Source organism: Canis aureus, chromosome 11 (assembly GCF_053574225.1).
Source record: "Canis aureus isolate CA01 chromosome 11, VMU_Caureus_v.1.0, whole genome shotgun sequence".
NCBI classification, from domain to species: Eukaryota; Metazoa; Chordata; class Mammalia; order Carnivora; family Canidae; genus Canis; species Canis aureus.
This window is the reverse complement of record NC_135621.1, coordinates 12,255,941-12,282,500: the sequence shown is the minus strand read 5'-3', so window position 1 is coordinate 12,282,500 and position 26,560 is coordinate 12,255,941. Positions and strand designations below refer to the sequence as shown.

Genomic DNA, 26,560 nt, shown 5'->3' with positions numbered 1-26,560 from the left:
TTGGGTGCTCACAGTATGGGAAAAGAAGGGAAAAGCCTTGAGGCCCGGGAATCATTTCACAGGCCGATACGTTTTTGAAACTAACTGTGGGGTTGTTGGAGCCTCCAACTCTGGGCTCTCTTTCCCACAAAGGCCTTCAGGGGAGCAGCATGGAAAGCTCCAAACAGGATCAGCTTTCCAAAGCGGTCTAAGCTTCCCACCTGCGGTCCAGGGGTAAACGAGGAGCTGCTTCCTGCCGACCCCACGGGAGACACACTGTTGATGGGCAAAATGAAACCTTCCCATGGAACAATTACTCACCAAGCCCAGCTGTGGGCAAGACACCGGAGGTGAATTTTGGGGAAGATTTAAAACAGGGGAATGGGGAGTTTTTACATATATGCATATCTGTATTTGAAATTTCTGTCCTCACAGGTCCTGTTCCTGAGGCATCAGCACTAAAGTTGTGATCAAAGGCTCCGTACTAAATTAAGGAAAGGAAATGTACGTAGCCAACAGCTATAAATAAGACATTGGAATCCCCGCAGGGTCCTTCTCTTGCATCACCTTGTCCTTGTGAACAGGGATTGGCGCTGGTTTCCTGAAACATCCTTCCTAGAGGTTGGAAGCAGCCCCTCCCCTACACTCTGTCCCCCGAGCAGCTGTCCAGGGGCTCGGGCACTTCATGAGGCCAAGCGCTGGGTGGGCTCTACATGTGATCCCTAACCCGACATTTATTTTAGGGACTAAAGAGTGGAGAGGGTAGGAAGCAAGGGTACTCAGACTTTAAATATTATCTCCGATCCATTGCACCAGGCAGCACTGAAAAACCCATTGCAGTGCAGAGCAAATACAATTGCTAGGTGTTTAACAATTAAAACAGCTTGCATGGAGCTCTCATTATGTGCCAGCCAAGCTTAAATACTCCCTATCCATGATATTATTTTATCTGCTCCACGGCTGACAGGTTTATACTATTTTCCCCCTTTTTGCAAAAGAAGCAGCCGGGGCTTAGAAAGGACAGGTGATTCATCCAAGGTCACACAGTCAGACTGCTGGATCTAGAAGCCCTAACTCTGAACACCAAGATGACAGACAGGGAAACCCGAGCTTCTAAACTTTTCAGAGCATGTACCACTCATTCCAGTCATCAGAGATTTAATATAATCTAAAATATTGCACCAATTTTCATGTCAGCTTTTCTAATCCCACTAGGACCACAAATTCCTTGAAGTCAATGTCTGGGATTTTCTACTTCTTTGTGTTCAAAGCGCCTACCATAGCATTTTGCACAAAACAGGCAATTAAAAAAATGTGCACATTAATAAATCGAAAATCTGAGAGTTAAATTACTAATTTTCCAATGAGTTGAAGGGGAAAAGAAAAAAAAGAAAAACGAGCCCACTAATTTAAAGAATGCTTGAGGATTTGCCTTCCCTGTTTCCCAGGATGTGGGTCATTTTTAAAAGACGAATTCCAGATCTGTCTTGAGTTCCTAAGGAGGGGAGTATCACAGGGAGGTTAACTTTCTGAAATGGCTACAAGAGGAGTGAAGGAGGCAGTGGGAGCCTCCGCTGGCGCTCCAGGGTGTCAGCAGCAGGCCGCACACCTGCAGAGAGGCCTCCCCTGAGCCATGCGCTCCTCTGGAGGCCTTAGAGCCTGCAGCGGCCCAACGGCAGGAGTCACAGCTCAGCGCCCCGTGCACATCCTTTAAGCAGAGCCCCTGGGGGTGGATGCACCAGAGGACCGAGGTGCCCGAATGCTTCTAGACCCCCATATGCAAGGAGAGAGAAGCGCTCCGACAGCACAGCCTGACAGAGTCAGGCCAAGGGGCCACGCTGCCTCCCTCCCGAAGAGGGCCGGGTTGTCTACACCACCGAGCCCTGATGAGCAGGGCCCCCCCAAGTGTGCAGGCCTGTGCACAATCACACCCACTCCCCTAAGCGCACCCCACTGCCTCTCGGTTCTCCTCCCCCCAAGTGCACAGCCCGCTGCTCCTACCCAGTGCTGGGCGCCAGGCCACCTCTCCCTCAACAGCGAGAAGTTAACAGCAAGATGTTAAAGAGAGTGACATCCCCTCTCCCCCTGGTCCTCTGATCACGCAGTATCTGTCGCCTGCCTGGATGTCCTTCTTTCTCCTTCAGATGCACAAGGAGGAGGCATCCTTTCGGGATGGGAGGGTCTTTCTTTTCAACCTTTGTCTGGCGCCACTTTTGGGCTGTGATCTGGGGCCAAAGGCAGAGCCCAGCCTTTGCAGCCGGTTCCCTCCCAGACATGGGTCTCAGCCAGCAGGGGCCCGGCCAGCGGCGCACATCTGTGCTCTGGCCCCGGGAGGGGAGGGGAAGGCTGCCTTCCCAAAGGCTCCCCCCAGGGGCTCCCTGCCCCTCTCCTGTGATGCCAAAGCCTGCCACCGAGCTCCAGTTTCTCCCACAGTAACCAGATATGCTGCCTTGAGGGGCCTGGTGCTGGCTCTGCTGTTTTAAAAATGAAAATATTTGCTTCCAACTGCAGTTACCATCTGTTTGCAACCTTTCCTCCTGTCCACATGCCAGCTTGAAACCGCCGCTGTGGCCTTTGGGTCTCATGGACTTTCCCGACAGACTAACCTCTGGCTTCCTCCTGGAATTTCTGGAATAACCAAGACGGATCATCATGAGCCGTCTGTCACTACAAGCCCCCGTCCACTTTTTTACAGGGCTGCCCGTTGCATGTGACATCCAGGCCTCCGCGGTGAGGGCCAAGCACAAGAGAAAATAAGGATCAGAAATTAAAACGTGGAAATTTTTGCAAACCCACAGAGTTCATTATACCTTCCAGAATGCAAGAGGATGGATCGAAAAAAGAAATTGTTCATGTTATCAAAGAAAACAAATTTAAAAAAAATAAAACAGGACTTCAAAGATATTTTGGGATAATGATAGCATGCTGGAAGAGAAAGAACCTGACTTAAAAAAGGGTAAAACAGGGGATCCCTGGGTGGCGCAGAGGTTTGGCGCCTGCCTTTGGCCCAGGGCGCGATCCTGGAGACCCGGGATCGAATCCCACGTCGGGCTCCCGGTGCATGGAGCCTGCTTCTCCCTCTGCCTATGTCTCTGCCTCTCTCTCTCTCTCTCTGTGACTATCATAAATAAATAAAAAAATTAAAAAAAAATAAATAAAAAAAAATAAAAAAGGGTAAAACCCGCAGGAATTTTAAAACATCTGAGGATGTGTAATACTTAACAACACTATCGTGAAGAATAAATGAGATACTAAGAAACGGCAATTATATTGGCTGGGTTATTAACAAAGCAGGTTAGCTTAAAAGCAGGAATCAGGGCACCTGGGTTGGCTTAGCCGGTTAAACATCTGCCTTTGGCTCAGGTCATGTTCTCAGGGTCCTGGGATCGAGTCCCTCATCGGGCTCCCTGCTCAGCAAGGAGTCTGCTTCTCCCCCTCCCTCTCCCTCTGCCCCTTCCAGCTTGTTCTCTCCTTCTCTCTCAGTTCTGGGTAAAAGGTATCTTAGCAATCAGAACTGTAGGAGACACTTTTTTAATCCAGTACTAGGGTTAGATAGAAGCCCATGCTTGCCCAACCAGTTGTCTATACTTGTTATTCATCATTTCCTGGTTACCGAGAAATGTATTAAAATATGGGTGGGCTCTGGAAAACACAGCAAGCTGGGATCTCTATCCTATGTCACCAGGGAGGACTTAGAAATCTAGATTGGATGAGATAGGGATGGGAGAGAGTGAAGGAAGAGACGAATCCAGCTAACCCCTCAGTTGCAGCTGAACAGTCAGATGTCTGGTATGAAGCATTCGGATGTGATCACGCATCCCAGCGCAGAGGGGTCTGTGGTGAGGAATCAGGAATCAGACAACAATCAAGTCTTGCAGGAAGTGGCACCACATTTCTATGCATACAGAGTTACAATAACATCTAGGAGTTGCAGGTATTCCTGTTAATAACAATAACACATCTGCCAGTCTCTGTGCTGAGAGTTTCACGTTTTATTTCCCTGAATCCTTAAAACCAGCCAGTAAGACAAGTACTATTTTTATCTCCTATTTTTAGAGGGAGAAGTTGAAGTTCAAGAATGGTAACCCCACTGGTAACTGCCAGAGTAGGGATATGATCTGCAGTTCAGGGTGTTTTGTCCTGCGAGTCTGATTCTCCAATATTCACTGGACTCTGTCCTCACCAGATACCTCCCCTAAAGCAGGAATGGCCCTTATAGGCCTTTGTCAATGGTGGTAATTCATTGACCAGTGATGGTTCAGGAACTCAGACCAGTCAGCCTCTAACATTTCCCTTCAGTAATTATTGATCCAAAAAAAAAAAAAAAAAAGCATACAACTGTAACTGGTCTAAGCAAACAAATGGGAAGGACTTGGATTCCAAAGAGTAAGGAGAAATGCGCTCTCTCTCTCTCTCTCTCTCTCTCTCGCTTTCACTCTTTCTCCCACCCCTCCTTTTCCCACTTTCCCAAAGAGAATAGAAAAGCATATGGCACCAACTGTGACATGAAGCCACCAAACTACCAAGCAGAGAATTCACCTTAGGATGAGGTCTTCTTCATAGATGGCTGTATGGACGAGTAGAAGGAATCCGGGTTGTTGATGACATAATTAAATGGTAGGGATCAACAAATCTTGAAGCTGCCCTACCTCTGGATTTCATTTTATAGGCCAATAAATGTCCTTACTGTTTAAATACTTGGGGTTGAGTAACCATTCTCTACAACTGAAAACATCCTAACTAATCCCTACCCCATGAGTCTTTCTCAGAGAAGAAGGGGAAGGGTCCACTCATGGGTGATCTCACTCATGTGAGGGAATTTCTAATGTACCCTGTTCATACACAAAGAGGGTGAAGCCTGACATGGAGGGCGAAGCCTGACATGTTGGACCTCATAGCCATTAAGTGTCAAGGCTGAAATATGCACCTAGGAGGGTCTGACACCAAAACGTGCTTTCCAATAAGCACAGTGAGAATCTTGGCCAATGATGAAAGGTGCAACCAGAGTCCAGTCCCGTGCGGAAGTTAGGCAAGGACACACTGAGGATAAAGCCTAACAAGAAATTTGGTTTTTCCTGCAGAATGCCAGTCTCAGCAAGGAACGGGTGTGCTGGCGTCGGAAGCCCCCTGCATGGGCCACTCACTGTGGCAGGAGAAGGGAGAGGCTGTAGTGAGTATAGAGAGGCTAATCCCTGATACACTGAATGCCGGGTGGAAGACCAAAGCATCACTTTTAGGCTCTATTGGGTGGTGTGTGTGAAGCTACTGATATGCCTTCCTGCCCTAGTCAGGACTGGCTTGACCACCAAGTGGAAACACTTAGAAGAGACAGAAGCTGCTAAAGAAGAAGAAGAAGAAGAAGAAGAAGAAGAAGAAGAAGAAGAAGAAGAAGAAGAAGAAGAAAAGAGAGAAAGAAAGAAAGAAAGAAAGAAAGAAAGAAAGAAAGAGAAAGAAAAGAAAAAGAAAAAAGAAAAAAAAGAAAGACAAAAGGGAAGGGGAGGGAATCCACGGATATTAGGAACATGGTCATTATGTAATTGACAAAGTGGACTCCCCGCCAGATTGGTGGTTTATCTGGATGTCTCTGCTCATTCTGGTCAGTGCTGCACGATATGCAAGTTTCTCCTATCTGTAGTGTATTTTCATGTTATTATTTCCCTAAAATTGGTAACTATTCTGTCCTAAGTTCTTGCTCCGACGTTTGCATCTGAAAACTCTAAGCACGGTGGTGCCTGGCGGCCTTTCCTGATCTCTACCCGTTCCAGAGCTGGCATATATATATCTGCTGACCTTGAATACGACACTGTTTTAGGGAGTGCCATTCACGTGGTTCTTCTCAGATGGTAGAGTGCACAACTTGAACAACCATACCCAGTGTCCTGCGTGGTCCTCTAACTCCTTGTCCACCATTTGTCTAAGAGTTTCTTAATTGTATCTGGGCCCGTTTTCACTATAGGAGATACGTCAACTGATTTTGCCACCATTGTTCAAGTAGCCATCATAAGGCAAAATGCTCTGGTTTGGGTTTCAAACAAGATGTGGGTTAGAATTTTGGGTCTGCTACTTACTAGCTAGTTGGCCGTGGCCAAGTCAATCAACTGAACCATCTATAAAATGAAGTGAATAGTAGCTACTTCATGGTATCAATGGAGGAGTATGTATTAAATAAAACATTTCAATGTGTATTTTTGTTGTTATAATTATGCTTATTGTTTATATTGTCAGAGTCCCGAGCATGGTGTTTGCAACAGGGCAGATTCTCAATAAATGTTAATTTTCTTCTCAAATTTCTATCTCAACCTGTGTCCCTTCTCCTCAGGGGATGAACCCAGCCCAGCGGACACCTAAATTCTCAGTGAAGAGTACCCTCTCCTGACTATTTTCCAAACTGGGTGGGGAGTATTGTGCAGAGGATGTCCCTTGAGTAGTTCTGGGTTGAAGGAAGAGGGAGATAGATAAATTCTTCAGTCCAACATCTGCAAAGTACTGTATATTCTCTCTGCTTTTGAAGATCCTCATTGTTTGCTGGCATGTTAAAGGCTTTGAAAAATCTCACTGCGAAGACCTTATTTCATTGTTTTACCAGGTATTTTTCAAATCAGTTAGACTATGGATTCTCTTTTACATCAGACAAGTTAATATCTCACTTTTGTGCCCCACAGGACATGTGTTGGGACACACTCATTTAGGGGCAGAAGCTAAAAAAGCTGGAGAGCACCAGGAAGAAGGGGTGTGACCCGAAAGATGACACTCACCAAGGGATCCTGGGGCAAAATTCTCCTGCAAAGTTCTAGAAGGGTCTAGACTTGTGACTTGATAGATGTAGATTATTCCCTCAGGGCAGAGAGGGAGGAGTATATGGGAGCAGAAGAATGAAAGGCAGCAAAAGCACATTCATGAGAGTGTAAGAACTTAGCACTACTGGTTCAAGCCCTTACTGAACAGCTACTATGTGAGCATCGTGTGATGCAAAGGTGAAAAATGTTGTCCCTTGTTGAAGAAAGAAAGGAAAAGGGAGGAAACAGGAAAAGTAGGAAAAGGAATAAAATAGATTAGAAAGGGAAAGAAGACACGTGTGAGAAAAACCTCATCAAGATTTCCGGATGGCAAACATTCCAGTCTTCTCGCTTCACACAAGCTGCCCAATTAGCCTCTCTTTTAGTACGTGACGATGCCAAGCAAAAGGATTGATTGTCTTTTTTTTTTTTTTAAGTGAATTCTGCAAAAGGTTAAAATTCTGTTGAGGGGGAAGAAATCAACAACAAATGCACGCATTAGGACAATTCAGTCATTAAAGTGGGCAGCAAATTAGCTAAGGGCAACAATGAAATGCGACCATCTCGATTAATATTTATGAAGCATCTCTGCAGCAAATATGAAGGCTGAGGCTCTGAAACGGCGTAAGAATAAACCTAAGACCAGAGAGAAGGCAGTTTTTTCAAGTGTGCCTTCAGAATATGCATCTTGTTCTATCATTTCATTTGCCAAAAAAAAAAAAAAAATTGTCAACAAATTGTCTTCGGTGAAGGAAGATGGGAAAACAAAAGTGGAAAATTAAAAGCTTCATTCAGAGGCAAGCTCAGCATCTGGGAGGCAAATTTCAGAAACTCTGAAATACAAATGTTGTTCTTGGAATATCGGAGCTCATTATTGCTTCCTGCTTGTCCTGCCTCCCCCCCACCACTCTGTCCTGCATGTCATCTCTGCCCCCCCCACCCCAGCCTCCCTCAACCCTTAAAAAACCCAGGTCCCAGATGTAGAGACTCACCCCCTAAATATTCTCCTCCCTTATGAGGCCTTTTGTCGGGGTTTAGCCCCTTCTTTCTGCACGCACTCACGTACTCATTCATTCTTTTACTCATTCTTTGCCAGCCCTGCAGTGCAGCAAGGGCTGTGTAGGTGTGGGGCACTCAGAGGATCTGCTACTCCTTCCAACTTCAACGAAATGAGGTTTATTTTCTCTTCCCAGTAACCACAGATTTTGTAGGTTTTCATTTTGCATCTTGAGAGAACTTCTCTGATGGTTTTACTACCTCAGGAAAAATGCAAACACACTGGTGAACCATGTTTAACAACTACTCTAGCTGATTTCATTTACTCTCCTGTTTCACGCCTGGGTGGCTCAGGGTTGAGCATCTACTCTCAGCTCATGGCCTGATCCTGGAGTCTTGGGATCGAGTCCCACGTCGGGCTCCCTGCATGGAGCCTGCTTCTCCCTCTGCCTAGGTCTCTGCCTCTCTCTCTGTGTCTCTCATGAATAAATAAATAAAATCTTAAAAAAAAAAAAAACAGCAAAGAAAGAGATGAATAAGATTTTTTCAGATAGTAGAAAAGATTATGGAAAAAATGTTTTCAAAGGGTGTGTGTTAGAAGTCCTTAAAGATGGGGGAAGAATGAAAGCTAACCTAGGGCAGCAGACCAGGAAGGGCTTCATGAGGAAAGGCCACTCAACAGGACCTGAAGAACGGGAAGGGGTTAGCCGTGTGTAGTCACTCCAAGCAGAGGATGGCAAGTACCAGGTTACACACAGGGAAGCAAAGATGGGTGGAACTGACTCTAACTGACTCTGACAAGGGGGTGAGATGTCGCATTGACCTCCTAGAGCTTTGCCGCAACAAAGCATCACAAAGTGAGTGGCTTAAAATAACAGATTTATTGCCTCACAGGTCCTAGAGGCTAACAGCCCAAAATTAAGATGTCACCAGGGCTGGTTCCTTCTGGGGACTATGAAGGGGGATCTGTTTCATGCCCCTCTCGTGGCTTCTGGTGGCTTGCTGTCAATATTGGGCATTCCTTGTCTTGTAGATTTATCACTCCAGTCCTCTACCTTCACATGACCTCGTCCTTGCCTCTGTTCACCCAATCCCCCTTGTTATGAGGACACCCGTCTTCCTGGATTAGGACTTACCTAGTGACCTCCTTTAACTTGATGACTTCTGTAGAGACGCTATTTCCAAATAAGATCACAGTTGGAGGTAGGGTGGGCTTGGGAAGTCAACAGACCTTTTGGGAGCTACACAATTCAACCCATAACAGCAGGACACAGAAAGTTTAGATTTTATTTTTAAGCACCAATGTGAAATGCTGGGTACATGGCAAACAATAAAGGTTGGCAAGTATCATTATTATGCAGAGAAGTTCTTAAAAATGCAAAAAGTTAACAGAATGAGGTTTTTAAAAAGGGAATTGGATTGTGTCACTATACTGGCTGAAATCCCTCCAATGCCCCCACCTCCTTCAAACTCTGAGGAATTCCAAGTCTTTACAAGGCCCACAAATCCCATAGGATCTGGGTCTGCTGTGATCTCCAGCCCTGTCTCCCACCAGAGACTACTAGCCCCTATCTTTTCCTCCCACTCTATCTACACTGGTCTTTCTGTGTGTCCCCAATCGCCCCAGGCAGGCTCCCCTACCCACAACTCAGAGCCTCTTTGTGTTTATTGCCTCAGCATGGAATGCTTGCCCACCAGATATGGTCCCTGATGTCAGACAGGCCTCCCTTCTAATACCTCTCTTAGAATAATGCCCTCATCAATTCAATGTCTGTCTCCTACTTCACTGAACTTTTCCTCTTAGCTTTTTTTCTTTTTAAAAAGATTTTTATTTATTTATTTGAGAGAGAGAGAGAGAGAGAGAGAGAGAGAACATGATCGGGGTGGGGTGGGGGGGAGGAGCAGAGGGAGGAGGGAGAAGCAGACTCCTGCTGAACAGGGAGCCTGACGCCAGGGGCGATCCCAGGACCCTTAGATCATGACCTGAGCCGAAGGCAGATGCTTAACTGACAGGTGCCCCTCCTCTTAGCTTTTATAACTTTTTAGACTTATTACACACACATGTGTCTGTCCTTGTCACCAGAATGTGAGCTCTGTTGGGAAAGGGAAATGTATATTCTAATATGTTCGCTACTAGAGTCACAGCCCCCAGAACAGCACCTGCCACCTAATAGACGTTCAATATGTTTACTGAATAAATGAATCAAGGGTGCTGATAAAACCAGGTGTCCCTATCCTATTCAAGTACGATCTTCTCTCTCTTTTGGATTGTGTCTGCAATCCACAAATGTCCCACTACTTCTTTGTTTCACCAATGAACCATCTTGGTCCCCGATAAATTTGTCTGTGTTCATTGTTGAACACTCAGCAATGCATATTTAAAGGACAGATTTTTATCTTGGGGACATGGAGTTAACAGCTATGTTTCCATCTCATTTTATATTCTTCATTTACTTGCGGTTACATAAATCTGGGTTCTGTAGGGATGGGAGGTGAGATGCCTTTAAAATGAACCCCGGAATGCCTGCAGATGCCCCCTTCTCTATCCTGCAGTGGTGGTGGGGGGCTTCCTAAGTTCCATCGAGCAATTAAGTCAAACGATTATCAAGGATCTGAAACATTTCCCTCTGAAGAGTAGGAGTAAATTAGACAGAAGCCAAATTAGAAACCGGAATATTTATCGTACTACAAAATGTGACTTCAGATGCACTGAACCACACAAGAAAATCAATCAATTTGCTCTGGAATCCTATCTTCTCGTGTTGCTTTGTTTCCTAATCCCAAAGAGTATAACACAAGTTGATCATGTACCTTACGAAACTGATTTGAAAAGAAAAGACTTTTGTCTATTTCCAAAATTTGCATCAGTCTTTAGTAGAAGAAAATCTGCCACTGCTAACGATATTCAAAAGAATGTGCTGTAAGTCCTTAAATTAATTCCAAAGAGACAGTCCAAACATATTTTAGACAAGGCGTCATCCCTGAAATAAATGAATAGCTTCCCAATCTGACCACTCAATTAAATGCACAAATTTTGCTGAGATAATTTTAAATTCAGGCATACTTTGTAACAAATGTATAACATATCGGGGTGCCTGGGTGGCTCAGTAGGTTGAGTGTCCGAGTCTTGATTTTGGCTCAGGTCAGCATCTCAAGGTCATGAGATGGAGTCCTGTGTCCAGCTCTACATTCAGTGGGGAGTCTGCTTGACATTCTCTCTCCTCTCTCTGCCTCTATCCCTCCCCTCCCCCAAACCCCCACCCCCTGTGCTTGAGAAGTCTCTCTCTCTCTCTAAAACAAATGAAGAAATAAAATCTTTAAAAAAAATGTAAACACACTCAGTTTGTGGTATACCAAGTTTTCTAGTGTGCATCTCGGTTAATTAAAAAATGGTTCACTACATTTTTTACAAATTATTTATGATTATAAATATCTATGAATATAAATTTATGATTATAAATTATTATTTATATATTATTTATACATTCTTCAGGGGAAAAAAATTAACTAATTTGAAAATTCATGGTGCTGGTCACATCTTTTAAATTATACAAATAGTTAAAAGTTACTGTACTATTCTTTTAGTCCATTAATTTCATTGAGGCTCCTACTTTAAAGAGAAGCCTTCCTTACGAGGATTCTTATTCAAAAGACATTCCTGATCAAATGCCATAAGTAATAAAACTATTATCAAGAAGGAGGGGTAACAGAGAGGGAAGAGAGGAGGAGGAAGAAAGGGGAAAAAAAAAACGCAAACATTTCTGGGTGACAAGGAGATTTCCAAATTCCAGCAAAAAGCCCAGTAATTTCAATGAATTAACACTCAATGCAAAAATTTTAATAGTATTTAGTAGTATTTAGTAGTATCATGCCCTTAGAGTTTCATGCCCAGCCTTGATTGACAGTAAATAAAGATGTGCCTGTCTTTGGAGCTGTTACTATATTTGTGGTTTAAAATTAGTGGCCAATTTACCCAGACTGGCCGGGGGCTTCCATCGATCACTGCTTTTTTTCACGTAGCCTCAATGGACAACTTCAAATAACCTATCAGCTAATTCAGTCAGAAGAAGGGCATTGGTAATGCCTCCAGGCTCATTCCCTGTAATCTGAGTAAAAGTCACGAGGGGATATTATAACTAATAGCACCCCGGGAGAGTAATGGAGAAGGACTGGCTTGGAAGGTTCTCGGCTACATGGAATGTGTTCCTTCGTTACTTGGCTGAGGCCTGTTTGGTCTTCATTCCGTGCAACACAGACTTCTCATCATGGACCGAGGCATGTTCCAAGGGAAGATGATAATTAGTAATAGTGGGAGAGCTTCATGCTGAGGTCAGAGGCACTTTGGTGAAGGCAAACAACACAGAGGTTTCCACTTACTAGAGAACAAGTCAGAGGGCTTGGTTCTAGTTAAAACAGAGAATGATTCTCATTCCGAATCATTTTCAGAAACATAAATTTTTCCAGAAACCTAGAGGTAGTTATGGAATGAAAGTGCCTCTAGGGAAAATGCAAACAGAAAAGCTTGAATGTATTCTCTGGAAGTTCCCCAGAGCTTTTCTTTATACCCCAGACGTTTCTGGTGAACGGGCCTTATGAGACAAGGGTGTTGTTTTGAAAATTAACCTTGTCTCTTTTGGAACATTGAGAAAAATACTTAACGTATTTCCCCCTCTTCCACTCCTGCCTACTTTCCAAGCAAAATTTACTCTTGAAATATCTTATCTCCCAATTAGCTAAACCTTTTAATTTTGTTCATCTCAAAACTATTTAAATGAATGATTCAAGATTTCAGAAATTTCAAAACTTCACAGCCAAGTTTATTTATTAATCGTTTATACCCCCATGTATTTATTGAGCCCCTGCTGGGCACTGGAGATGCAGCAATGCAAGGACCAACCAGCTCCTTTCTCTTACGAAGCTTACTTTGAAGTTGGGAATGTAGAAGGGTTTCCAAAAATGAATAAAAGAATAATAAACAAACAAACAAACAAACAAACAAACAAAAAATATATATATCAGATGGGTTTTGTGCTTCCTGAGAATCAATATAGGGCATTCTGAGAGAGAGAAAGGGACATGTGGTGATTCTAGATTGAGTGGTCAAGGAAGTCCTCTCTGAAAAGGCAGGAGTAGATCTGAGTATCAAATGACAGGAAGGAACCAGCTATGCAAAACTCAGGAAGGAAGAACATTTTGGGCAGAGAGAAGAGCCAATCAATGCACAGGCCCTAGAGCAGAATGAGTGTGGTCTGTTCTAGGAACAGGAGGATGGCCAGGGCGGGTAAGTGGGTTGGCATAGAGTAACCCCAGCCCAGAAATGAGCTCTCGCTGTACCCTTGATTAAATTGGTAAACACCAAGGTAGGTAGTAAATTCTGATCTGAGTTCTGTCCCCTTCCAATATAATCTGCATGTCACTGCAAAGTAACCTAAAATATCATGTTAAGTAATTGAACTATCATGTCCAAAAATCATCTTATAGATCATCTGCCTACAAGAAAAAAAAAAAAAAGTCCAAATTCTTTAGCTTGACATTCACAAACCTCCAAAAACTTATGCTAATCACTCTATACAACTTCATGTCCCTCTGCTCACTTTTTTTTTCCCCCTCTGCTCCTCTAATAAAAACTCTCTCTTCTTCAGCCAGGCCTTCCCCTCCAACACTCCTTGTATTTTAATCTCAATTTTTTTCTCCTGCCATTCCCCCTGGTCCAGCATGACCAGCTACCTCCTCCCAACAAAGTTCCATCAATTTCTGTTAGTTAGAAGTCTTTTGGTAACTACCATAAGGAAATCCAACACAAAGTGGCTGACATAAAAAGAGGAAGTTTCTGGCTCAAGTAAATTAAATGAACAAAGTGAAACAAACTTGAGGCAGAGTTTTATCCAGAGGCCAATGTTACTACTTTGAGATGATTTCGACTCTGTATGGCCCCATGTGCTGGCTTCATTCTCAGGCTGGCTTCCTTCAGATGCCAAAACTGGCTGTCACAGTTCTAAGGTTGAATAAGGTTTCCCCCAAAGTCATGTATGTATACCTGGAACCTGTGAATGCGGCCTTCTTTGGAAATATGGTCTTTGCAGATGCAATCAAGTTAACGTGAGGTCATACTGGGTGTACGGTGGGCCCGAAACCAATGACCTTCTAGGAAGCAAAAAATTCGGACCCACAGAGAAGCAGAGCAGACTCTCTGTGAAGACAGCAGCAGAGATTGGATTGATGAGGCTACAAGCTAGGGAATGCCAGGGACTGTACCAACCACTGGAAGCTAAGAACATACAAGGAAGGACTCTTCTCTAGAGCCTTCAGAAGGAGCACTGCCCTGCCAACACCTTGATTTTGGACTTCTGGCCTAGATTTCTGTTGTTTTAAGCCACTCAATTTGTGGTGATTTATAGGAGCAGCCCAAGAAAACTAACACAGGCCCCTTCTCCATCTTTGTCTTGCAGGGGAGGAGGGAAAGATATACCTGATAGTCCCCATGGAAAAGAGAAGCTTCTTTTCAGAAGCCTCGGCAACTTTTCCTCATGCTTCCCATGTCCAGGTTGGAGTCAATCACTGCAACCAGTCCTGCTTGGAACTAAGAGATCGTCTCTCCCATTTAAAACAGGAGGCAAAATGGTGGGACTTATTTCCTTTGTCATGAAAAGAGGGAAATAAATCCTAGAAAAGGAACCAACTCTACTATTGGTAGCAATTTAGATGGTTTTGGCTGCAAGTTACAGAAAACCTGCCTCTAGCTGGCTTAAACGTTGAAGAAATGTACTCTCTTGTAGAATAAGAGAACTAGAGGCAGATCAAGCTGTGGGCAGTACAAACAGGGCTCCCATTCTGGATCTTCTTACTCTCCAGACTTCACCTTCTTCTATGTGCCAGCCTTGTCTTCATGCCAGGGTCACTCATGATCTCAAAATGACTGCCCGAAGCAACTAGGGCAACCAACATCCTTTTTCTGTGCAGTGGGAGAGAATAAAAATCGTATTCCCAATTATGAAACAGAAATCCTTCCTTTTAGACTGAGTGGACCCACTTAGCTCTCATGCTTACCCCTAGGCCAGCATTAATGGCTACAGAAATGCCATCCACTGGTTGGCTTAAGCCTGGTTCTTTGAACAAATCAATGGGAGAGGGGAGGAAAGCGAGGGTGAGATTACCAAAATGGTTTAGCATTAGACTAATCAGAATTCTCCCTTGGAGCTAAAGATAGAATTTACTTACCCTGATGCTATGGTGGAGGGGATTCTGAAAAATATGAGAAGGATGAACGGATGCTGGTTAGGCAACCAAAGTTGCCCACCCCAGCATCCTCTCAAGTGTAAATCAGATCTTCCTACCTCCGTGAAGCCTCCCCTCCCGCATCACTCTAACCAGAAGCAAACTTCCTCTCTGATTTCTTCAGCATTATGGCTCACACTGACATTGCCCACTTAGCATAGAGTTTTAATAGTATTTTTGCATACACATTTCTAATCTCCCGAATTCTTAAAATTAGAGTATGTGTATATCGCAGTATGTCTAGTATATCACCTTACCCAGAATAGTTTATCCTCACAAAAATCTGTCACTTATTTGAGTGACTGCTGATATAAACATGGAGAACCAGGCAGCCTTTAAATTTAGCAATAGGGGTCTAGGCCCGGCTCACAAATTCAATCCTTCCTCCTTCTTAATAGAAATTTACCCTGGCTCATTATCGCAAGAGTCTTTTATGCAGACATCTTGGTGATTTTCAGCCTTGGAATTCATCTGCATTTAATAAAATGGTGAGACTTTGAACCTAATTAAATAGTGAGAAGCCCTGGTAATACATGACTTGGCTAATATTTTGAGTAACAATCTGAGTGAGGTACAAATGCTAGAGTGATAATACAAGCTTCCTTACAGAAGCTGAGTAAGATAAAGGAAGGAAGATCTCTTCAGTTGTGCAAAAATGTTTTAGTCCCTTTTCCCATTTCAATAACGTAAATCACAATTGTGTTTATCCATTCAAACTATAAGTTTTTCAGCATCCTCTGAGTCTAATCCAGTAACCATACGTACAAGTTTTCAGAATTCTGTTGCTTCACACTATGTCACTAAATCTCTATTACCTTTAAAAACAATCGTACCATGTTCAGTAGCCACATTTTTCCTAGAAGGGTTTCTTATCTAAAATCTCAACGATCTAGCATGGATTTGGATTATTGATTCATTAAGGGGAATGTGACCACTTTGAAGATGTCTTGAAGACATCTGAAATTCTCTCTACAAGTGAATTCTAGTATTTCTGATGGTTGTTATTGTTACCTTAGTGAATAATGTAATGTCCTGGTCCCGTTCCATAACCAGTAGTAATAAAAGTGGTCAATAATGTGTTTCAAGGTGAATTCCTCTTTCAAAGAGTGAAAGTAAATCATTAAATCTTTTCCTTAAAAATAGAGTTGGGTGGCTCTGTCGGTTGGGCATCTATCTGCATTTGGCTCTGGTTGTGGTCCTGGAGTCCTGGGGTTGAGCCCAGCATCAGGCTCCTCACTCGGTGTGGAAACTGCTTCTCCCTCTCCCTCTGCCTGCCACTCCCCCTGCTTGTTCTCTCTTTCCCTCTCTCTCTTTCAAATAAATAAATAAGATACTTAAAAAAAATAGAAAGAGTTGAGAGTAGAATATCTATAGACAAAACACCTGATTTTCCCCCTCAGAGGGAAATGGGAGCAAGAAAATTAGATATATACACTCCCAGCGACCTTCCTGTAGGTTGCTGGGGATAACAAAGCCTGCCTGACCTGAGTGCTAAAGATGCATCACCGTTAATTTACCACCTTGAGTAAGCTTTGGTCTCATTTTTACAAAGAACTAAGGAGAAGGTGAGCTTTAACAGTGATTCAAATCTCCAGAAACATTTAATGTCCGCTGACTATTGTTCAAGCCACTAGACAGAGTAAGGAAAAACACTACTGGACAGTTCAACACCCAAATTTTAGTTCTGTGTGCTTCCAGGCCTACCCTCTATACCCTCTCACTTTCTAATGAGATATGCATTTAACTCTTCTACAGACCCATTTTGAGAACTATGGATGGGCTGGAGGTGAGAGCAGGAAGGCAGGTGGAGAGAGGGCATTTCAAACATAACAGCATAAAAATGGTTTTGATGTGGCTTGATGGAAAGCATTTCCAAGGCATAAAAATTCTTTTACAGCTTTATTTATTGATTTATTTTAGAGAGGGAGAGGGAGGGACAGGGAGGGAGAAAGCACGTTGCGCATGAGAGGCAGAAGGAGAGGGAGAGGCAGAGAACCTCAAGCCAACTCCCTACTGAGCACAGAGCCCAGAGGCTGGGGCTCAATCTCACAACCCTAAGGTCATGACCTGAGCTGAAACCAAGGGTCGCACACTCAATCGACTGCGCACCCAGGCACCCCCATAACATTTTTTTCAATTCCCAATTTCCCAATTTGGGCCTGAGCACCAGGCACTGGCGAGTTACTTAGCTCACAGACACCAGGAAACCAGCGAGTGATGAACCAGGGGGGCATCAGCCCCTCTGAGCCCAGGTGCAGCTCCACTCCATATCGTGTGACCTTGAGAAGTTACCTAACTTTTCCCTAAGCTCCAATTTTCACATCTGTAAAATGACAGTGATCATAGCCCTTCCTCACTCTGTGGGGTGGTGGCGAAGATTAAACCATCTACTCCTATGAAGCAGCTAGCACAGGGTCTGGGACACGTGAAGACTTCGTGAGTGTGAGCTGCTGTCACAATTACTGGGGGCAGCCGGCCTGTTGGAGGCTCCCTCTCAACGCTCTGGCCCAGAGCTGTCAGCCCCCCGTGCAATTACCCGGACAGAAGCGTCTGCTCCCCTCATTTCTTATCTCTTCATTCCCCGATGCTGCTTCTAGAATAATTTATGTCACAAGAGGTGAAAACAATCATGTCTTTATTTACATAACATTAACCTTATTTTCCTTCTTCCCTCAGAAATGTTCCCTGTTATCAAATTAGTCCAGTTTGAAGATGACATCCACTAGAGCTAATCAAACCGAACAGTTTCTGTTCCTTGGTATTATCCTCGATTCTCATCCATTAGGGTAACAGCTTGCATGACTTTCACAGGAGCTGGGCACACTCACGCTGCAGATTGTCAACCCTTGGTGGCTGCAGTCGAGCCGGTTTACCGAATGCTAATAGTTGTGTGTGTGACATGGCCTGGTTTTCTCACGCCTGCCACTCCTTCACTGCAGAGAATCACACTGCAGAGAGGCCCCTCTTGCTCAATCCAAAATCTAGTTCTATCTCAGTTGTCTGCTGGGCTCTCTAGTGCTAACCTCCAACACACTACATTTCTGAATACAGATAGCAAAGGATGACCATTTACTGTCTTAGCCCTCGAGTACCAACCTAGTGCTCACGCACGGCATCCTCAACCGGTGGAGTGCCCTTTGAGATTTGTCGATGTGTCTGAAACATTGTCTGAAACATACGCCTGGTGTGTCTCGTACGTCTAGATGTCCTTTGTGTTTGTGACGTTACTCATGCTCTTGTTTCTCTTGCATACAAATGTCCCCTAGGAGGCAGGTGTAGAAGCAAATGCCCTTGCTTCCTCCCCTGCTTTCGAGGCTGCATCCCAATAATTCTAAGAATGCCTGCATGACAAATGATAACTGCATTATTAACATACCTCCAGCCAACGATAGAAAACAGCCATGATACCAAATAGACATTTGGTATTTTGGACTAAAGTTTCAGATGTTCCAAATCACATCTTCAGATCTCACTTTTTATGTCTCTTGGGTTCTGGTCAGAGCATGTAATTTGTACATACCACTCAAGTGGTAGAAAACTGATTGATGACACGCAGCCCTACCGAGTTGTGGGGCCTTTAAAAATGTGTTTATATTCTGTTGAATTTTATATTCTGCTGAGAAAAAAAATGTTTATAAATTTTTAAAACCAATTGCTGATTCCTGCTACTTAATGATTATTACTCTTAGAAAAAAGATGTTTCCCCACTTTCCTTCTTTCTTGAGTGTGAATATGATACATACTCGTTAAAAGAATTCAAACGAGTACAAAAATGTACAAATGTGATAGTAGAGACCACTTGAAACTCCTCTCTCTGAAGATAGCCACCATTTACATTTTGCTGAATATCCTTAGCGGTATCTCTCTATGAATATGTACATGAAGATGTAATTCTCCATAATGTCCTAGAACCTGGCTTTTCCAGTCAGCAATATGTTTGGACATTTTCCCATGCCCATAAATATAGCTCTGCATTTGTGTTTCTCATTATGTCCTCCCTTCCCTTCCAGATAAGAATGTAAGTGTATGTAAGTGGGATGGTGTGGAAACAGGTAAAGGGTGGAGGGGGAGACATTAGTCTCCATCATCATAGTTCATGATGACATAGTATCCACTGTACTGACAGGTCATAGCTTTTTACCTCATCCCCTCGTGATTGATGTTCGTTCCCAATATTTCACAATTATAAATTTTTTGAGCTCTTTTCTCCCAACAACTTTATTTTTTTAAAACCTATTTGTAGATACCGCTTTATCTTAAGCCTGACTCTTGTCTGAAACACCTTGCAGTCAAGAAAAATTAGGACAGTGTTAGTTCTGTTCAATTCTGAATGTTTCGTTGGATGCCTGTGATTTACTTTTCTCAAAGTGAGTCTCCTGTTTCTTGATAACATGTAAAGTATCCTATACACAAGAAAATCTTAATTAGACTATGAAGAATTGGTTTCAACTGGTTTTCTTACTTAGCAAACAATTCAAGATTTACTTGCTAATAGAAAATTGCTGGTTTATGTGCCAGTTTTTGTTCATGGTAGTTCTGACAAGTCACCCAAGAACATGCAGTTTCATCCCCATAAAAAGTCTCCTTTTCACAAGTCATTGGGCTCAAGCTGTCTCAGTGCACGTGGTCATTCACCTTGTATGACAGTCCTCAAAAGTAAACTGGGAAAGGTTGAGAAGCTTACCTATGTTATAGGGCCATTCTAACTAGATCAAAATTCATTTCCAGAAAGTAAGACAAAAAGATCCAAATCAGAATATTAGCATTTCAACTTCTTATGCTTGGGAAGATTCATTCTTCTGGAAAATACTATGCTTGCACAATCATTCATTCATTTATTCAACCAATAAACTGTGATGTGCATAGTGCCCTGCAGGCACATGGTCCCAATATCCATTGATGGCTCAGGGCTGGGCAAGTATCAGGACTTTGCTGGTATCTCGACCTGCACTTGAGCCAAGTATATTCCCCTTTTACAGCCCAGCTCCTTCCAGCTAAGTCTACAAGCTGAGTAGCCACTCTGCACACACCTAAGTTGGAGTTAGGAGGCCAGACTCTGACACTTGACCCCTAAACTCGAGGCCCATGTATACCTCAGGGTGGCCACCTTCACATCCAACATGAGCAATACTGGATCAATCTCACAATTTTTGCAAATGCCAAATCATGTGTCTGAAAGACTCTGGCACACCGTAGGCCTTTATTTATTTTTTTAAAGGTTTATTTTTTTAATTTATTCATAAGAGACACACAGAGAGGCAGAGACACAGGCAGAGGGAGAAGCAGGCTCCCCTGTGAAAGAGCCCAAGACCCCGGCCAGGATCATGACCTGAGCCACAAGCAGAGACACTCAACCACTGAGCCACCCAGGCGCCCCGACAGTAGGCCTTTAAAAAGCGTTATATAGAGCTACCATCTTCAGTGTCAAAGTAGAAAAAGAATATTTTCTATTTGCTCCCTCTCATGACTCAAGTTAAAATAAGAAAAACCAAAACATGTTAGTAAATCCATCCTCATCTGTGGAAGCTAACAGAGAATTTTTTTTAATATTTTTTTTATTTATTTATGACAGTCACACACACAGAGAGAGAGAGAGAGGCAGAGACACAGGCAGAGGGAGAAACAGGCTCCATGCACCGGGAGCCTGACGTGGGATTCGATCCCGGGTCTCCAGGATCGCGCCCTGGGCCAAAGGTAGGCGCCAAACCGCTGCGCCACCCAGGGATCCCGCTAACAGAGAATTAAAAATTACTTTTTTAGTTAAAAGCCAGGCTCCTCTTTTCCTTTTCCCAACCTATTAAACATCTTGAAAAAAAAAATATATATATATGTTGAAAAACAAAAGCCAGTCACCTTTACTTAGAAGCTGCAGGTGGTGGCTGCCTTTGGTTCCTGATCCTTATCTCTACCCTGGTTCCCACTCGGGTTTCAAGCTCTAAGTCTACTAATTGCTGGTCCTTTGTTCTGAAGGACCACCTTACAGATCAATGGAAGAGAAACTGTAATAGGAGACTTGATTTTATCTTGTCCCCACAGATAATCAGAAAATCGGTTCACCTAGAGGTTAGTATGACTATCTCAGGCAGAAGCAGATATTAAAGCTGCGAGGACAGTTGGCTAATGATTGTGTCACTGTGTGTCTCATTCCACAGCCCCAGGGAACGCGAGAAGCAGCAGCAAGTTTGTTTTGACTCGGAGTCCTCTTATTATCCACCCACCGAAGACCTCTCCTTAGTTCCCTGTTTCTGTTTCTCCAGTTATTTCTGACTATTTAAGTTTATTTATTTCTCCCCCATCTGTGGATGAAGTCCTTTCCTAACCATAGCCCCTCTCATTCCAACAGAACGTGGTCTAGAGGGGAAATTGTTCTCATCTGTAGAAGCACACAGTCTTAAAAAGAGGGGAAAAAAATCTTTGTAAATCTTTGGGATTTTTACTCCTAACCTCTCATTCTTCAGATGAGCGAAGAGCATTAGAATAAGAATGAAAATCAGGTCCTAGGACCTCTGCAACACTTAAAAAAAAAGATTATATTTATTTATTTGAGAAAGAAAGTGAGAGAGGGTGTGCACATGTGCAGTGAGGGAGGCACAGAGGGAGAAGCAGACTCCCCGCTGAGCAGCCCAGACCCCCCGCTCCCCTGGTCTCCATCTCAGGACCTTGGCATCAGGACTGGAGCTGAAGGCACCCATTTAACCCACCGAACCACCCAGGTTCCCCTCCAGAACACTTTCCAAATTTGCTACAGCTACGAAATAACTAAGTTACCCTTAGTCAGTTTTTAGATTAGGTGAGCTCAAAAAAAAAAAAAAAAAAAATAGGCGGGCTCAATATTTTTCTTTTCTCCAGGGAAGAAAAGAAGGAAGAGCTCCTCTGTGTCTCCCGTGGTCTGTCCCACATGGTTCTAGACAGTCTGTCCAGGCTGGAGGAGTCGCGCCCCTCGAGCAGCTGGACCCTTTTATTGATGGCTGTGTCCACAGCTGATTAAAAAGTAGAAAAATTCAATCAAGTGGCTGATTGTCCTGAGCCTCTTTCCCCCTCCCACGCAAAAAAGTCTAAAGCTACCATCTTCACTTTCAAAGCAAGAAAGATCTGTGTGGTTCTTGCCCTTCATGACCAGTAATAGGAGAACATATGTGGCAATAAAAGTCTCCCCTGCAGTGTTTTGACAACGAGCATCTTTGTCCAATATATTCCCTTCACCAGACATTAGAATCTATTCTATCTGAATTCTCAAGACAGTTTTTTTTGCCTCTATTAGAGTATTGTATATTTAAGAAACACATTATTTTAAAATGATGGTTTTCATTAAAAATTATCATTTATCTTTTCCTGTATTTACTTTTGTTGCAGTAAATTGTGACATTTTTTTCTCTTCCTATCATAGCAAGACAAATTCACTTTGGGAAGATAAATGTCACATTTTAATGAAAACCAGCGTACAGCGTGGATGGGGATAGTGAGCCTAAAAGGGGAACAGGCAGGCGTACACTTTGACATTTCTCATTCTTCTTGGCCACCGCATAAGATTTACCTTTATTTTTTTAATATTGGAAAAATTACCCTGCAAATCCCATCAGGAAGATAAACTAGATATCTTGGGAGTTCATCAACCGTCACAAACCTAACCCAGAAAAGAAATTCCCCACACAAGACAAACTTGCAGTTAAATGAGAAGTGAAAGAAAGCCAATGAGAATTGGAATGTGGAATGTTTCGTACTCCAAATAAGACAGGGGCTGTAGGAGCATGGCATGGGATGCAGGAGAGCCCGTTGCTGGTCTTCGAGGCTGGGAGAAGAGCGCTGGGCCCAAGGCTAAATCACGAGACTCCCGGGAATTTCAGCCTTGAATCATGTAAACGTGAGCTGCAGAATGAAGTAGTTTTTTTGTGTGTATAAACTCATCTAGTTCATGGGGGATATTTACCTTTTCTTTCTTTCTTTCTTTCTTTCTTTCTTTCTTTCTTTCTTTCTTTCTTTCTTTCTTTTCTTCTTTCTTTCTTCTTTCTTTCTTTCTTTTTCTTTTTTTTTTTTTTTTTTTTGGCTGCCCAACATCTGAACCTCTTTCCCAGGTTTGGAGAATTTCTTTTGCGGTGAGTCCTGGTGGGAAGCATGGCCTGCCTGTCACTGCAGAGGCAGAAAGGAGCAGATAGCAGTTTTTCCCCTCCGAGGAATCGAGGCAGGTGTGCTACCCAAGCTTGGCTGCTCAGGTGCTCCCACTCAGATGGTGGAGACCAAAGCAGTTTCTGCAAACAGGAATTTGTTCAAGCTGCAGGGACTCTGGCACCCTGTGTCCAGTGCTGATGGGAGAAGCTGAGGGTATGCAGTTGCTAGTGCTGGTGGCAGCGATGCTACCAGAGACCTGGCCACAGGCCTGCAGCAGCAAGTGGCCTCCCCACGCTCATCCTTCAGTGGGATTGGGCTGGGTATTGTAAGGAGTCTCCATACATGTCTCCTGGTTCCTGTCTAATTTCCCAACCTAATTTTCTAGAAGCCCTTGCTACTCAAAATGTAGTCAAGAAACACGCTGGAAATGCAGAATCTGAGCTTCCCCCCAGACCTACGAGTCCAAGTATTAAAGTGCAGTACAGTGCCTGGCACAGAGGAGGACCTTGATGAATATTTCTTGAATGTACGGATGCATAAAAATGTGTCCAAATTTGGTTTCGCTGAAGTTATCTGAATATATTTCTTCAAAATATATGTATGGGGATCCCTGGGCAGCGCAGCGGTTTGGTGCCTGCCTCTGGCCCAGGGCGCGATCCTGGAGACCCGGGATCGAATCCCACATCAGGCTCGCGGTGCGTGGAGCCTGCTTCTCCCTCTGCCTGTGTCTCTGCCTCTCTCTCTTTCTCTCTCTGTGACTATCATAAATAAGTAAAAAATTAAAAAAATATATATGTATGCAAAAAGCCCTTAACCCGATGGTTATAGTCTTGAAAAAAAACTGAAGTATTATGTATAAGGAATTGCATTTCAAATGCGTTTCATTGATGTTTAAGGGACTCTTACAGTGAATCCTTCTCTAAACTCATTATGCCTTTTCAAGTGGGTAATCACTCTTTCATTTATCTGTGTTGTTAATATTTATTCTTTAAAGCAAGGCACACCCACAGTAGAGATTACCGTAATCAAATGATGTGTCGCTGAGATGACCATTGAAATTCTCTCCGTGGCCCTCGTTATTTTGATCTTTTCCATTGGTTCCCTACAATGCCAGATCCACATGACCTTGGTGCCTATCAGCAATAGCTAAGCAACCAAAATGGATACACAAAGCAGCTCCCTTTACAAAGTCAACCGAATGCTACAGTCCCAATGCGCTGCTCTCTATTGTATTTGGCTACCTGCAATGACTGAATTAAGGGCGATTTGCCCTCTCAGTCGGCATCGTGCCAGCCTCGAGAGCCTTCAACAGGCATGCCAGCCAATGTTGGTAGAGTGTCACTAAAAAGTGCCTAAGCAAACATAGCTCTCTGGTTCTCACCTAGTAGAGAAGCAAACCTATTTTTAAGAAGCTTTGCTGAAGAAAGCTGGAAAAGAGATAGTCATAGTAAGAATTTGAGGAGGAGGAAATGCTACAGCTTTGCAAATCAGTCACTGAATTACTTGCTGTGTTCTCAAGAAAGTTTCTTAACCCTCTCCATCTGTAGTGTCCTCCTACATAACCTGGAGGTAGTAAGATGCTTATCTAATAGGGTGTTGTGCGCATCAAGTGTAAGAATGGATATAAAACACACTGCCAGGTACATACTTATTGCTCTGGAAATACTAGCTACTGTGATTGTATTTCTACTACAAGATGCCCAGCACATCGACAATTTATCAGATGATCCAAAACTAGTTACGGCAATACATACTTCACAGATAACAGGATGATTTTTCAGCGGCATTGACTTTGATCCCCACCTCCCAACCCCAAACAACAACTTTTAAAAACTGGCCACCACATATTTTAAGAGTTGTGGGGCAGACAAAGCACAGGTTTTGGCAACACATGTATCAGGGGTAGAACTGCACAATCATAGATATCATTCCCCTTTACCCTTCCTAAGAATGAACAGATTTTTATTTAGGTATTAGCCCCACTTCCCCATAACCCATGGGTGGAGAGCAAGCTCATGTTGACAGTGGATTTAAGGGGCCTTTGGGAAATCTCATTCCCCTGGTCAGAGTGACTAGTTAAAGAATTCAGGACTTAGCCAATCAGGACATTTAATCTTGTCACAAAGACTGATTTAATTATTGACCAATGAGATATGAGGAGAGATACAGCAGCCATGAGAAGGCACCTCAGGGGTGCCTGGGTTGCTCAGTCAGTTGAGCATCATCACACTCTTGATTTTAGCTCAAGTCATGATCTTTATGTTGTGAGATCTAGCCCTGCATGGGGCTCTGCACTCAGCCGGGGATCTGCTTGAGATTTTCTCTCTTCCTCTCCCTCTGCCCCACACCCCACCCAGCTTAGGGGCACACAGGTGTACTCTCTCTCAAATAAATTAATAAATAAATACATGAATAGCAAGCCTTAAAAAAAAGAATGCACCTCAAATACTTCCTATCATAGGATCATCATTGACCAGGGGCCCCAGGTACTGTACTTTGATTCATCCCCAAGTTAGCAGGTCCAAATGGTCCCTGCTTATTTCCTTTCACATGTGCATTTTCCCTTAAGAAAGCCCAATACATATAATCCTACCTTGATGTCAGCTCTTGGAAGATCCTGACTCACACAGGGGGTTTGCTGGAGGCTCCTAGAAAATAAGTCTCTTTGTTCTTTTTTAAGGCACTGGAGGTCATGTTCTTTCTTCCTCTAGATTTCATGAATGCCATGTAAAGCCTGGAACTGCCCCAGTCATTTTCCAACAAGAGTTCTCTTCTCTGGGTTAAATATCCTTAGGTTTTTTTCAACATTTCTTTATATTAAATGGCTTTCAGATCCTGTAACTCTCTTCAGTGTACCTAGAAATGAAAACACTGACAAAGTGAAAATAGAAAATACAGCAAGAATACAGCCTCCCTTGTTTCTCATTATATGGCTTCAGCTTTTGGAGGAATTGTATATATATTTTTAGGAATTTGGTAGCCACCTTTCCTTTACCTATTGAGAGGCTGACACTTAGAATGCAGCTATGAAATGGTTACTTTTTCATGTTTCAATAAATGGAAGCAAAGAACCCAGACCCCAGGGGCAGACTAAGTTCCAATCCCAACTTTGGCTCTTGGGAAGCGATGTGTCCTTGGAAAATTTAATTAACCTTCCTGTACCTCAGTATCCTCTTCTGTAAAGATAATTACAGCATCTACCCCATAGTGTCCTATGAATTACTTGTATTTTGAACAATGTCGTCACATAGAAAGTGCTAAGTAATTATTGAATAATTGAATATTTCAAAGCACCTATTACATTCTAACCCCTGGCCAAGCTCAGAGAGTAGAAGTAAGAAAAATAAATGAACATGAGAATTCCCTTTCAAGTAGCTATGCCTAAGAATGGAATAACTGCACCAAAAATAAGACTGTTGACTTTGGCT

General features: G+C 43.2%; 1 long non-coding RNA gene across 2 annotated transcripts in view; it reads right to left on the bottom strand.

Annotated features, from left to right (window-relative positions):
• LOC144323368 (uncharacterized) overlaps positions 1-26,560 on the bottom strand; it is a 98,305-nt gene that overhangs the window by 70,434 nt on the left and 1,311 nt on the right. For both annotated transcript variants that reach the window (XR_013388784.1, XR_013388783.1), the window contains exon 2: positions 25,726-25,988. This is a non-coding gene — a long non-coding RNA (uncharacterized LOC144323368). The remainder of the gene's footprint in view (positions 1-25,725; positions 25,989-26,560) is intronic.